Here is an 11,024-nt window from a genome sequence, read left to right as displayed (position 1 = left end):
CTTTGTTTTGGATGCGTCCTTGTCTGTATGTATGTTTCTTGTTGCCACGCCCCCATGCAGTTTTCTGTGTGTTTCATTCTCCTATCATTCATGTGTTGTCTGTGCACCCCGAGCCTGTGCCTGTCTGGTGTGTGTGTGTGTGTATGTGAGATCATGTGTCTGCCGTCCTGTTTGTGTGAGTCCCGTGTGTGTGCATGCACCCCCCTGGGCCATATCTGGTGTTTGTGCTTCTTTCTTGTGTGGGTCCAGTATGTGTATGTGTGTCACTCGTGTGGGTATGGTCTCTCCAGCGTCTTTCACTCATGTGTATCCCTTTTCTGTGTGTGTGTGTATCTGGACGTGTCTCCCGTGGTCAGTCTCCTTCGTGTTCCGTCTGCTGTCTGTGCTCCCTTACCCTCCTCGGTTCCTGGTCCTTACGTCTCTGTGTTCTTGCTCCTGTCATTAATCTGTTCCCTCCGTCCTTGGTTCTCCTTCTCTTTGTGGTTGTGTTCATCAGTGTCTGTTTTTTGGTTTCCATGATTTTGTCACCTTCTCACAGTTATTTTGTGACTTGCATTTTGTCTCTTGGTTTGTCTGTTGATTTGTGTTTGAGAGTTTATCATTTATTATGCTCTTTTTTGATGCATCAGATTTAAGTAAAACAGCCTGAAGTTGTGGCTCTTAACACTAGACTAGAACTACCAGAGTGGTGCCAAATGGCCCTTCTTCCTTTAAATCCCAAGGTGGTGCCAAATGGCGGCTGTGAACAGCCCAGCTTGTCACCAGTGTTATGTAAATGAGGCCGTTACACTCTACTCAGTGGGGGTTAGGGAGAAGGACAGGAAAGAATGCCAAAGTGCTTTACAGTGAAAAAGACCCACTCCTCAAAAGGACCAGATAGTCTGAGCCATGTTGAGAATAAATGTTTTTACATTTTTGGTAATTGTTTGGTCAAGATCATTTATTTTTTTTTACATAAAAAAGTTAACAAATAGTTTCAGTTACATTTGTAAGAAGTAACTCTAAAGACAAAACCCAAGTATACAAAAAACAGATGTGCATTCAGTGCTGCAATGTCAATCAGGTTGTAAAACACAGCGACTGGCCAACGTCGTGTTCCTGAACGTACAGTGTACTTTCGCATGACCCACGACCCTTATTTGGAGTAAGCGGTTGAAGATGAGTGAGTGATGAGTGAAATAATAAACAGGAAAACTTGACTAATTAACATAGATGAGGAATACCAGATAATATACAACCCCTGGCAAAAATTATGGAATCACCAGCCTCACAGGATGTTCATTCAGTTGTTTAATTCTGTAGAAAAAAAGCAGATCACAGACATGACACAAAACTAAAGTCATTTCAAATGGCAACTATCTGGCTTTAAGAAACACTATAAGAAATCAGGAAAAAAAATTGTGGCAGTCAGTAATGGTTACTTTTTTAGACCAAGCAGAGGGAAAAAAAATATGGACTCACTCAATTCTGAGAAATAAATTATGGAATCACCCTGTAAATGTTGTGTGGGCCGCTGAAGAGGAGGTACTGCTGGCCCACCACCACCAGATGGCGCCCTGCTTGAAGTGCGGGCTTCAAGCACGAGAGGGCGTCATAGCAACCGGGAGTGACAGCTGTCACTCGTCATCAGCACCAGCTGTCACTCATCCACATCACCACCACCATAAAGGCCGGACTGCAACTCCACCTCCCCGCCAAGAAATCAGCTACCTTGGAGGTAACTTCTCTGCTGACTCAAAACTGAATAATAGTCTGAACTCTTTTGCAGCCGTTTTCCTGTGGTGTTTGCCTTATCTGTGGGATTGGAGTTTGGTGTGATTAGCGACGGCTTCGCCTCACACCCCAACCAGATAAGTGGTTAAACAGGAGCTGCACGAGTGTGTGATTGGAGGTGGAGGTGCTCCCTCCCAAAAGAACACAGACTGTGGGATTACTGAGTGTGCGTACTCACACTCACCTGTGCTGTTTTTATTCTCTGCCAGCAGTGCCAGGTCTGACAGCTGGAGACGGTGGCCACCTGGGGACTCAGGACTTGGCGGCTCCAGTGTTCTTCAGATCCGTTGGCGGTGAGGGCCGTGTGGGATCCGGCTCGGTTCTGGACGGACGTCTCCTATCCTCAAGCCTGCCCACACGTCACCCAACGTGTAATTGACTGTAGTTCCAAACTTGTTGTTGTCTGTATTCCGTTGTGCACAATTTACAACATTAAATTGTTACTGTTTTGGCTTATCCATTGCCCGTTCATTTACGCCCCCTGTTGTGGGTCCGTATTCCTACACTTTCACAACAGTAAATTTTCATCCCCAAAACTAACATCTGCATCAAATCAGATCTGCTCGTTAGTCTGCATCTAAAAAGGAGTGATCACACCTTGGAGAGCTGTTGCACCAAGTGGACTGACATGAATCATGGCTCCAACACGAGAGATGTCAATTGAAACAAAGGAGAGGATTATCAAACTCTTAAAAGAGGGTAAATCATCACGCAATGTTGCAAAAGATGTTGGTTGTTCACAGTCAGCTGTGTCTAAACTCTGGACCAAATACAAACAACATGGGAAGGTTGTTAAAGGCAAACATACTGGTAGACCAAGGAAGAGATCAAAGCGTCAAGACAGAAAACTTAAAGCAATATGTCTCAAAAATCAAAAATGCGGTGGGACTTCCGGTCTGATGGTGTGATGGAGTAGACGTGTTTTGCCAGCGCTCCGGCTAAACTTTAACTTTTAGTACTACCAAGTCCTCCATACCTATTTTTGTGCCACGTATCGCACAGTCAACCTCCGTTAGACTTTTTTTTTTCTTTTAGTAATCGTAATTTTTGAATATGTCTCAAAAGTTGGCCAAATCGAGCAAGAAGGATGAGGCTAATGTTAGCATAACCCTCGAGGCAATAACATCGTTACTTGAGGAGCACCCGTGTGGCGCTGTCTGCGGACTTTAAAGCCACCTTCAGCCAACTTGATGCCAAATTGGACCAGACCCGGCTCGCGGTGGAGGAACACGGCCAGCGTGTTTCATCATTGGAACTTGTTACTGACGACCTGAGCCAGCGCCTGACAGATGTGGAAAACCTCTGCTCAAATCTACAAGAAGATAACGCCAAGCTAAAAGCTAAGATATCGGACTTAGAGAGCAGAAGCAGATGACAGAACATCCGCATCTTGGGCTTACTGGAGTTTATCGAGAGCGGACGCCCCACGGATTTCTTCTCCAGCCTGTTATGTGACATATATGGCCGCGACACCCTTCCATCCCCGCCTGAGCTGGATCGGGCTCACCGATCACTCGCCCCGAAACCCGCACCAGATCAGCGGCTGCGCCCGGTTATTCTCCGCCTACACCAGGTTCAGGTGAAGGAGCTTCTCATCCGAGAGGCTAGACGCAGGGGAAAACTTGAGTACCAGGGGAAGCCGGTGCGAGTCGTGGAAGATTACAGCCCTGAGGTCGTCACCCAGCGTGCGGGATATAAGGACGTGATGGCTTCGCTCTACTCATTGGGTCTCAAGCCTGCTTTACTTTTCCCTGCCTGGCTCCGTGTGACCCTACCCGGTGGAAACAGAAAGTGGCTCGGCTCTGTGGACGAGGCGCAGAACTATATCGACACTTTACCTCAATCTTCACAGCGCAAGTAATCACCAGGATTTAACCGCCTTTTTTCTTTTTCTGACTGAGGAGTGACGCTTTGTTTTCACGCTGGCCGTGTTTATGTTTATGTTAATTGTTTGTTTACTCGGAGGCGGCGCTCACGTGAGTACAGGACCCTGGACCTCGATCATATCATTATAACTGTTTAAAAAAAAAAAAAAAAAAAACTCCCACAGCAGTGTGATTTTTGAGTTCTGCATTTTTTCCTACACAGAGAGCTGGTGGTTTCTTCTGTATATTTAAATGTGTGGAATAATATACACGTTCCCATTTATGTACCACAATTTTAATACAGCACTCCTTTTTCTTTATCTGTGGGCTCTGACCATTTCAGTCTTGACTTATGACTATTTTCGTATGTAGGCGCGCGTTTGTACACAGTTATAGTTATACTTTTAGATTTAACAATTTCACTATTATTTAATCCTGTTTCATGAGGAACTCATACGAGGTCTGTCCATAAAGTATAGGTCCTTTTTATTTTTTTCCAAAACTATATGGATTTCATTCATATGTTTTTACGTCAGACATGCTTGAACCCTCGTGCGCATGCATGAGTTTTTCCACGCCTGTCGGTGACGTCATTCACCTGTGAGCACTCCTTGTGGGAGGAGTCGTCCAGCCCCTCATCGGAATTCCTTTGTCTGAGAAGTTGCTGAGAGACTGGCGCTTTGTTTGATCAAATTTTTTTCTAAACCTGTGAGACACATCGAAGTGGACACGGTTTGAAAAATTAAGCTGGTTTTCGGTAAAAATTTTAACAGCTGATGAGAGATTTTGAGGTGATACTGTCGCTTTAAGGACTTCCCACGGTGCGAGACGTCGCTCAGCGCTCTCAGGCGCCGTCGTCAGCCTGTTTCAAGCTTAAAACCTCCACATTTCAGGCTCTATTGATCCAGGACGTCGTGAGAGAACAGAGAAGTTTCAGAAGAAGTCGGTTTCAGCATTTTATCCGGATATTCCACTGTTAAAGGAGATTTTTTTTTCGTCACTCACTATCTGGGCCTTCTTATCCAATTATGGTATATGTGATGTGTGGCGTTTTTTGCACCCAGCTGAGAGAATATTCATTCTTCTCCCATGTTCACCACACATATCTGCAGAGGAATGGTCTATTTGAAGAGTTTCAGTCAGGTTTTAGAATTCATCATAGTACAGAAACAGCATTAGTGAAGGTTACAAATGATCTTCTTATGGCCTCAGACAGTGGACTCATCTCTGTGCTTGTTCTGTTAGACCTCAGTGCTGCTTTTGATACTGTTGACCATAAAATTTTATTACAGAGATTAGAGCATGCCATAGGTATTAAAGGCACTGCGCTGCGGTGGTTTGAATCATATTTGTCTAATAGATTACAATTTGTTCATGTAAATGAGGAATCTTCTTCACAGACTAAAGTTAATTATGGAGTTCCACAAGGTTCTGTGCTAGGACCAATTTTATTCACTTTATACATGCTTCCCTTAGGCAGTATTATGAGACGGTATTGCTTAAATTTTCATTGTTACGCAGATGATACCCAGCTTTATCTATCCATGAAGCCAGAGGACACACACCAATTAGCTAAACTGCAGGATTGTCTTACAGACATAAAGACATGGATGACCTCTAATTTCCTGCTTTTAAACTCAGATAAAACTGAAGTTATTGTACTTGGCCCCACAAATCTTAGAAACATGGTGTCTAACCAGATCCTTACTCTGGATGGCATTACCCTGACCTCTAGTAATACTGTGAGAAATCTTGGAGTCATTTTTGATCAGGATATGTCATTCAATGCGCATATTAAACAAATATGTAGGACTGCTTTTTTGCATTTGCGCAATATCTCTAAAATCAGAAAGGTCTTGTCTCAGAGTGATGCTGAAAAACTAATTCATGCATTTATTTCCTCTAGGCTGGACTATTGTAATTCATTATTATCAGGTTGTCCTAAAAGTTCCCTAAAAAGCCTTCAGTTAATTCAAAATGCTGCAGCTAGAGTACTGACGGGGACTAGAAGGAGAGAGCATATCTCACCCATATTGGCCTCTCTTCATTGGCTTCCTGTTAATTCTAGAATAGAATTTAAAATTCTTCTTCTTACTTATAAGGTTTTGAATAATCAGGTCCCATCTTATCTTAGGGACCTCGTAGTACCATATCACCCCAATAGAGCGCTTCGCTCTCAGACTGCAGGCTTACTTGTAGTTCCTAGGGTTTGTAAGAGTAGAATGGGAGGCAGAGCCTTCAGCTTTCAGGCTCCTCTCCTGTGGAACCAGCTCCCAATTCAGATCAGGGAGACAGACACCCTCTCTACTTTTAAGATTAGGCTTAAAACTTTCCTTTTTGCTAAAGCTTATAGTTAGGGCTGGATCAGGTGACCCTGAACCATCCCTTAGTTATGCTGCTATAGACGTAGACTGCTGGGGGGTTCCCATGATGCACTGTTTCTTTCTCTTTTTGCTCTGTATGCACCACTCTGCATTTAATCATTAGTGATCGATCTCTGCTCCCCTCCACAGCATGTCTTTTTCCTGGTTCTCTCCCTCAGCCCCAACCAGTCCCAGCAGAAGACTGCCCCTCCCTGAGCCTGGTTCTGCTGGAGGTTTCTTCCTGTTAAAAGGGAGTTTTTCCTTCCCACTGTCGCCAAGTGCTTGCTCACAGGGGGTCGTTTTGACCGTTGGGGTTTTACATAATTATTGTATGGCCTTGCCTTACAATATAAAGCGCCTTGGGGCAACTGTTTGTTGTGATTTGGCGCTATATAAAAAATTGATTGATTGATTGATTGACATATTCTAGAACTGACTATTTTTTTTATTGATAATAAGCTCCTCCCTTTTATTTGTGACTGTGATTACCACAGTATTGCTATCTCAGACCATGCTCCTGTAACTTTGGCCCTGTCTCTCCCTGATATCCCTCAAAGGAGTAGACAGTGGAGATTTAATTCAACTTTGCTGTCAGACAATGACTTTATCTCATTTATAGAGAAAGAAATAAGGTTCTTTCTGTCTATCAACAGAACTCCTGAGGTCTCACTCTCTACTGTTTGGGACACTCTCAAGGCCTATATCAGAGGTCAAATTATCTCATATACCGCCCGCTTGAAGCTAAATTCTCTAAAAGAAAGAACTAGTCTGGCCCAACAGCTGAAAGAAATTGACAAACACTATGCTCAAAATAAATGCCCCAATCTGTATAAAAAACGACTGGAACCCCAAACCAAGTTTGATTTATTGACCACATACTCAACAGAACAATCACTCCTGAAAAGTAAGTCCACATTCTACATACATGGGGAAAAGTCTGGAAAGTCTCAAATCAGATAAAGGGTGCTATAGCTAAACAAAATATCCCAAAGATTCAATTAAAAAATGGCAGTATAACTTTAGATTACTTACAAATAAATGAAGCTTTCAGGGATTTCTATATCAATTTGTATACTTCTGAATCAGAAACCAATTTGTCTTTTGACTTTCTCGATCATATTAACATGCCCAAAGTTACACCTAACCTGAGGGAGGCATTAGAGATCCCAATATCCCAGGCAGAAATCGTGTCAGCCGTTTCAGCAATGCAGTCCGGTAAATGTCCAGGCCCTGATGGGTTCCCTGCAGAATTTTACAAGAAATTCTCCCCATTACTTTCCCCATTCCTACATTCAGTTATTCTAGAATCTCTTAACCAAGGATCCCTCCCAAAATCTTTCTCAGAAGCCTGTATTACCCTCATTGCAAAGAAAGGAAAGGATCCTATTCAATGTTCCTCTTATAGACCAATCTCCCTCATAAATACAGATACCAAAATCTTAGCCAAGGTTCTCACCCAGAGGTTGGAAAACATCCTTCCTTCTGTTATATCTAAAGACCAGACTGGGTTTGTTAAAGGTAGACAGTCCTTTTTTAATATCAGACGTCTTTTTGATATTATCTACTCCCCTTCGACTGAGGTTCCTGAATGTCTTATCTCCCGTGATGCTGAGAAAGCATTTGACCGTGTCGAATGGGACTACCTATTTAATACCCTTAGCAAGTTTGGCTTTGGCCCCAATTTTACTTCATGGATACAGCTTCTCTACGCACACCCTACTGCAACCATTCGTACCAACTCCCAGATATCTAAACCATTCAGTTTGCATCGGGGAACCCATCAGGGCTGTCCACTAAGCCCCTTGGTTTTTGATTTGGCAATTGAACCTCTTGCTATTGCACTACGGACTCTTGACACAATATCAGGAATCTGGAGAGGTGATGTGGAGCACAGGGTCTCGCTTTACGCCGACGACCTCCTGCTCTTCCTCTCTCATCCAACTGATACATTGCCCTCTGTTTTATCACTGCTTGAGGAATTTGGAAAACACTCTGGTTATAAATTAAATTTAAGTAAGAGTGAAATTTTCCCCATTAATATCCTGGCGCAGGATCTGGACTATAGTAATTGGCCTTTTCAAATTAAGAACTCTAAATTTTCTTACTTGGGAGTTACAGTTACAAGAAGATATAAAGATTTATATCAAGAAAATTTTATCTCTCTGCTGAACCAAACCAACCAGGATTTATCTCGATGGTCACCGCTCTCCATATCACTCATAGGCCGCATCAATCTAGTTAAGATGATAACTTTGCCTAAATTTTTGTACCTTTTTCAAACCATTCCCGTTTTCATTCCAGGGTCATTCTCTGTGAAGCTGGACTCCATCATCTCATCTTATTTGTGGCAGGGAAAGTGGCCACGCTTAAGTAAGACACACCTTCAAAAAACTAAGGCTGCTGGTGGCCTCGCTCTGCCAAATTTCCACTTCTATTATTGGGCAGCAAATTTGCGTTGTCTTGCATTCTGGTCATTCTGCTACAATAAACCTGACTGCCCTGACTGGGTGGCGATGGAGTCACGCTGTGGGGAGTCGTCCACCCTGGCCTTTTTGGGATCCCTGCTCCCGCTTCCACCACTCAAATCCACTACAAACCCGGTTGTGAAACATTCATTAAAAATTTGGGCACAATTTCGGAAATGTAATGACCTTTCTAATCTTTCTCTTTATAGTCCTATCATGTCTAACCACCTTTTCAAACCCTCATCTCAGGACTCTGTCTTTAAAGAATGGCAGGAAAAGGGCATAGCACGCTTCAAGGACATGTTTTTTAATAACACATTAGCATCATTTCAACAACTAAATGAAACATTTGGCCTTTCCCAGTCCAGTTTCTTTAGATATCTTCAAATACGGCATTTTATCACTACTCATTTTTCTAGTCTACATATCCCTATAGACACAAATATGGTTGATACTGTTCTCTTCTTAAACCCTAATAAAAAACATCTTATTTCGCATATCTACAGCAAACTATTGGACTTGAAGCGTGCCTCCTCAGACAAACTCAAAGCTGCCTGGGAGGAGGATCTGGGCTCCTCTATTTCAGAGAACTCCTGGACCTCCATACTCAGATTGGTGAGCTCCAGCTCTCTGTGTGCGAGACATAGTTTGATCCAGTTCAAAGTGGTGCACCGAGCTCATATCTCCAAACTGAAATTTTCCTCCATGTAGCCTGATGTCAGTCCATACTGTATGAGATGCAAACATGTTGAAGCTTCCCTCATTCATATGTTCTGGTCCTGTTCATGTCTGAACAAATTCTGGAGGGAGATTTTCCAGACTCTGTCTCGTGTGCTGGATATGCATTTGAGCCCTGACCCCCTGATTGCACTCTTTGGTGTTGCACAAGGACGAGCCAATTTAAATAAGAACAAACAACACATCCTATCTTTCACCTCTCTTCACCTCTCTCTGAGCCGTTCTGCTCAGGTGGAGAGATGCCTCCCCACCCACTCACACTCAGTGGGTGGCTGACATCATGTCCTGTTTAAAACTGGAGAAAATCAGATTCTCGCTTCAACAGAAAGAGGGTAAATTTGAAAAGGTCTGGAGACCGTTCCTGAAACTATTCCAGTCTCTTTGACAACACAATCAACTTTGAGTAATGCAGCTTCTTGGCTATTGTTATTTACTATTTTCTTTTTTTGGCAGTGATTGGGGGGGAGTAATATTCTTCTTCTTCTTCTTCTTCTTCTTCTTATTATTATTATTTTTAATCTATTTACTTATTTATATTTGTTGTTCCAATGTTTGTATTGTGGTTACTTTGACATTCATTCATTCATGTCTACACTGTTTCTCAGTGTCAAATTTTTTTTCTTTCTTCCTGTTCTTGGTTTTTCTTTCTTAAAAAATATGAAAATTAATAAAGAGATTTTTCAATTTAAAAATCGAAAATGCACAACAAAACAAATGAGGAACAAATGGGAGGAAACTGGAGTCAACGTCTGTGACCAAACTGTAAGAAACCGCCTAAAGGAAATGGGATTTACATACAGAAAAGCTAAACGAAAGCCATCATTAACACCTAAACAGAAAAAAACAAGGTTACAATGGGCTAAGGAAAAGTAATCGTGGACTGTGGATGACTGGATGAAAGTCATATTCAGTGATGAATCTCGAATCTGCATTGGACAAGGTGATGATGCTGGAACTTTTGTTTGGTGCCGTTCCAATGACATTTATAAAGATGACTGCCTGAAGAGAACATGTAAATTTCCACAGTCATTGATGATATGGGGCTGCATGTCAGGTAAAACACTGGGGAGATGACTGTCATTACATCATCAATAAATGCACAAGTTTACGTTGATATTTTGGACACTTTTCTTATCCCATCAATTGAAAGGATGTTTGGGGATGATGAAATCATTTTTCAAGATGATAATGCATCTTGCCATAGAGCAAAAACTGTGAAAACATTCCTTGCAAAAAGACACATAGGGTCAATGTCATGGCCTGCAAATAGTCCGGATCTTAATCCAATTGAAAATCTTTGGTGGAAGTTGAAGAAAATGGTCCATGACAAGGCTCCAACATGCAAAGCTGATCTGGCAACAGCAATCAGAGAAAGTTGGAGCCAGTTTGATGAAGAGTACTGTTTGTCACTCATTAAGTCCATGCCTCAGAGACTGCAAGCTGTTATAAAAGCCAGAGGTGGTGCAACAAAATACTAGTGATGTGTTGGAGCGTTCTTTTGTTTTTCATGATTCCATAATTTTTTCCTCAGAATTGAGTGAGTCCATATTTTTTTCCCTCTGCTTGGTCTAAAAAAGTAACCGTTACTGACTGCCACAATTTTTTTTCCTGATTTCTTATAGTGTTTCTTAAAGCCAGAAAGTTGCCATTTGAAATGACTTTAGTTTTGTGTCATGTCTGTGATTTGCTTTTTTTCTACAAAATTACACAACTGAATGAACATCCTCCGAGGCCGGTGATTCCATAATTTTTGCCAGGGGTTGTGCACAAGAATACAATACACAGGAGATGACACGAGAAATATAAACCCAGATATCATA

This window comes from Thalassophryne amazonica, chromosome 16, assembly GCF_902500255.1.
Source record: "Thalassophryne amazonica chromosome 16, fThaAma1.1, whole genome shotgun sequence".
NCBI lineage: Eukaryota > Metazoa > Chordata > Actinopteri > Batrachoidiformes > Batrachoididae > Thalassophryne > Thalassophryne amazonica.
Note: the sequence above shows the minus strand (reverse complement) of the source record.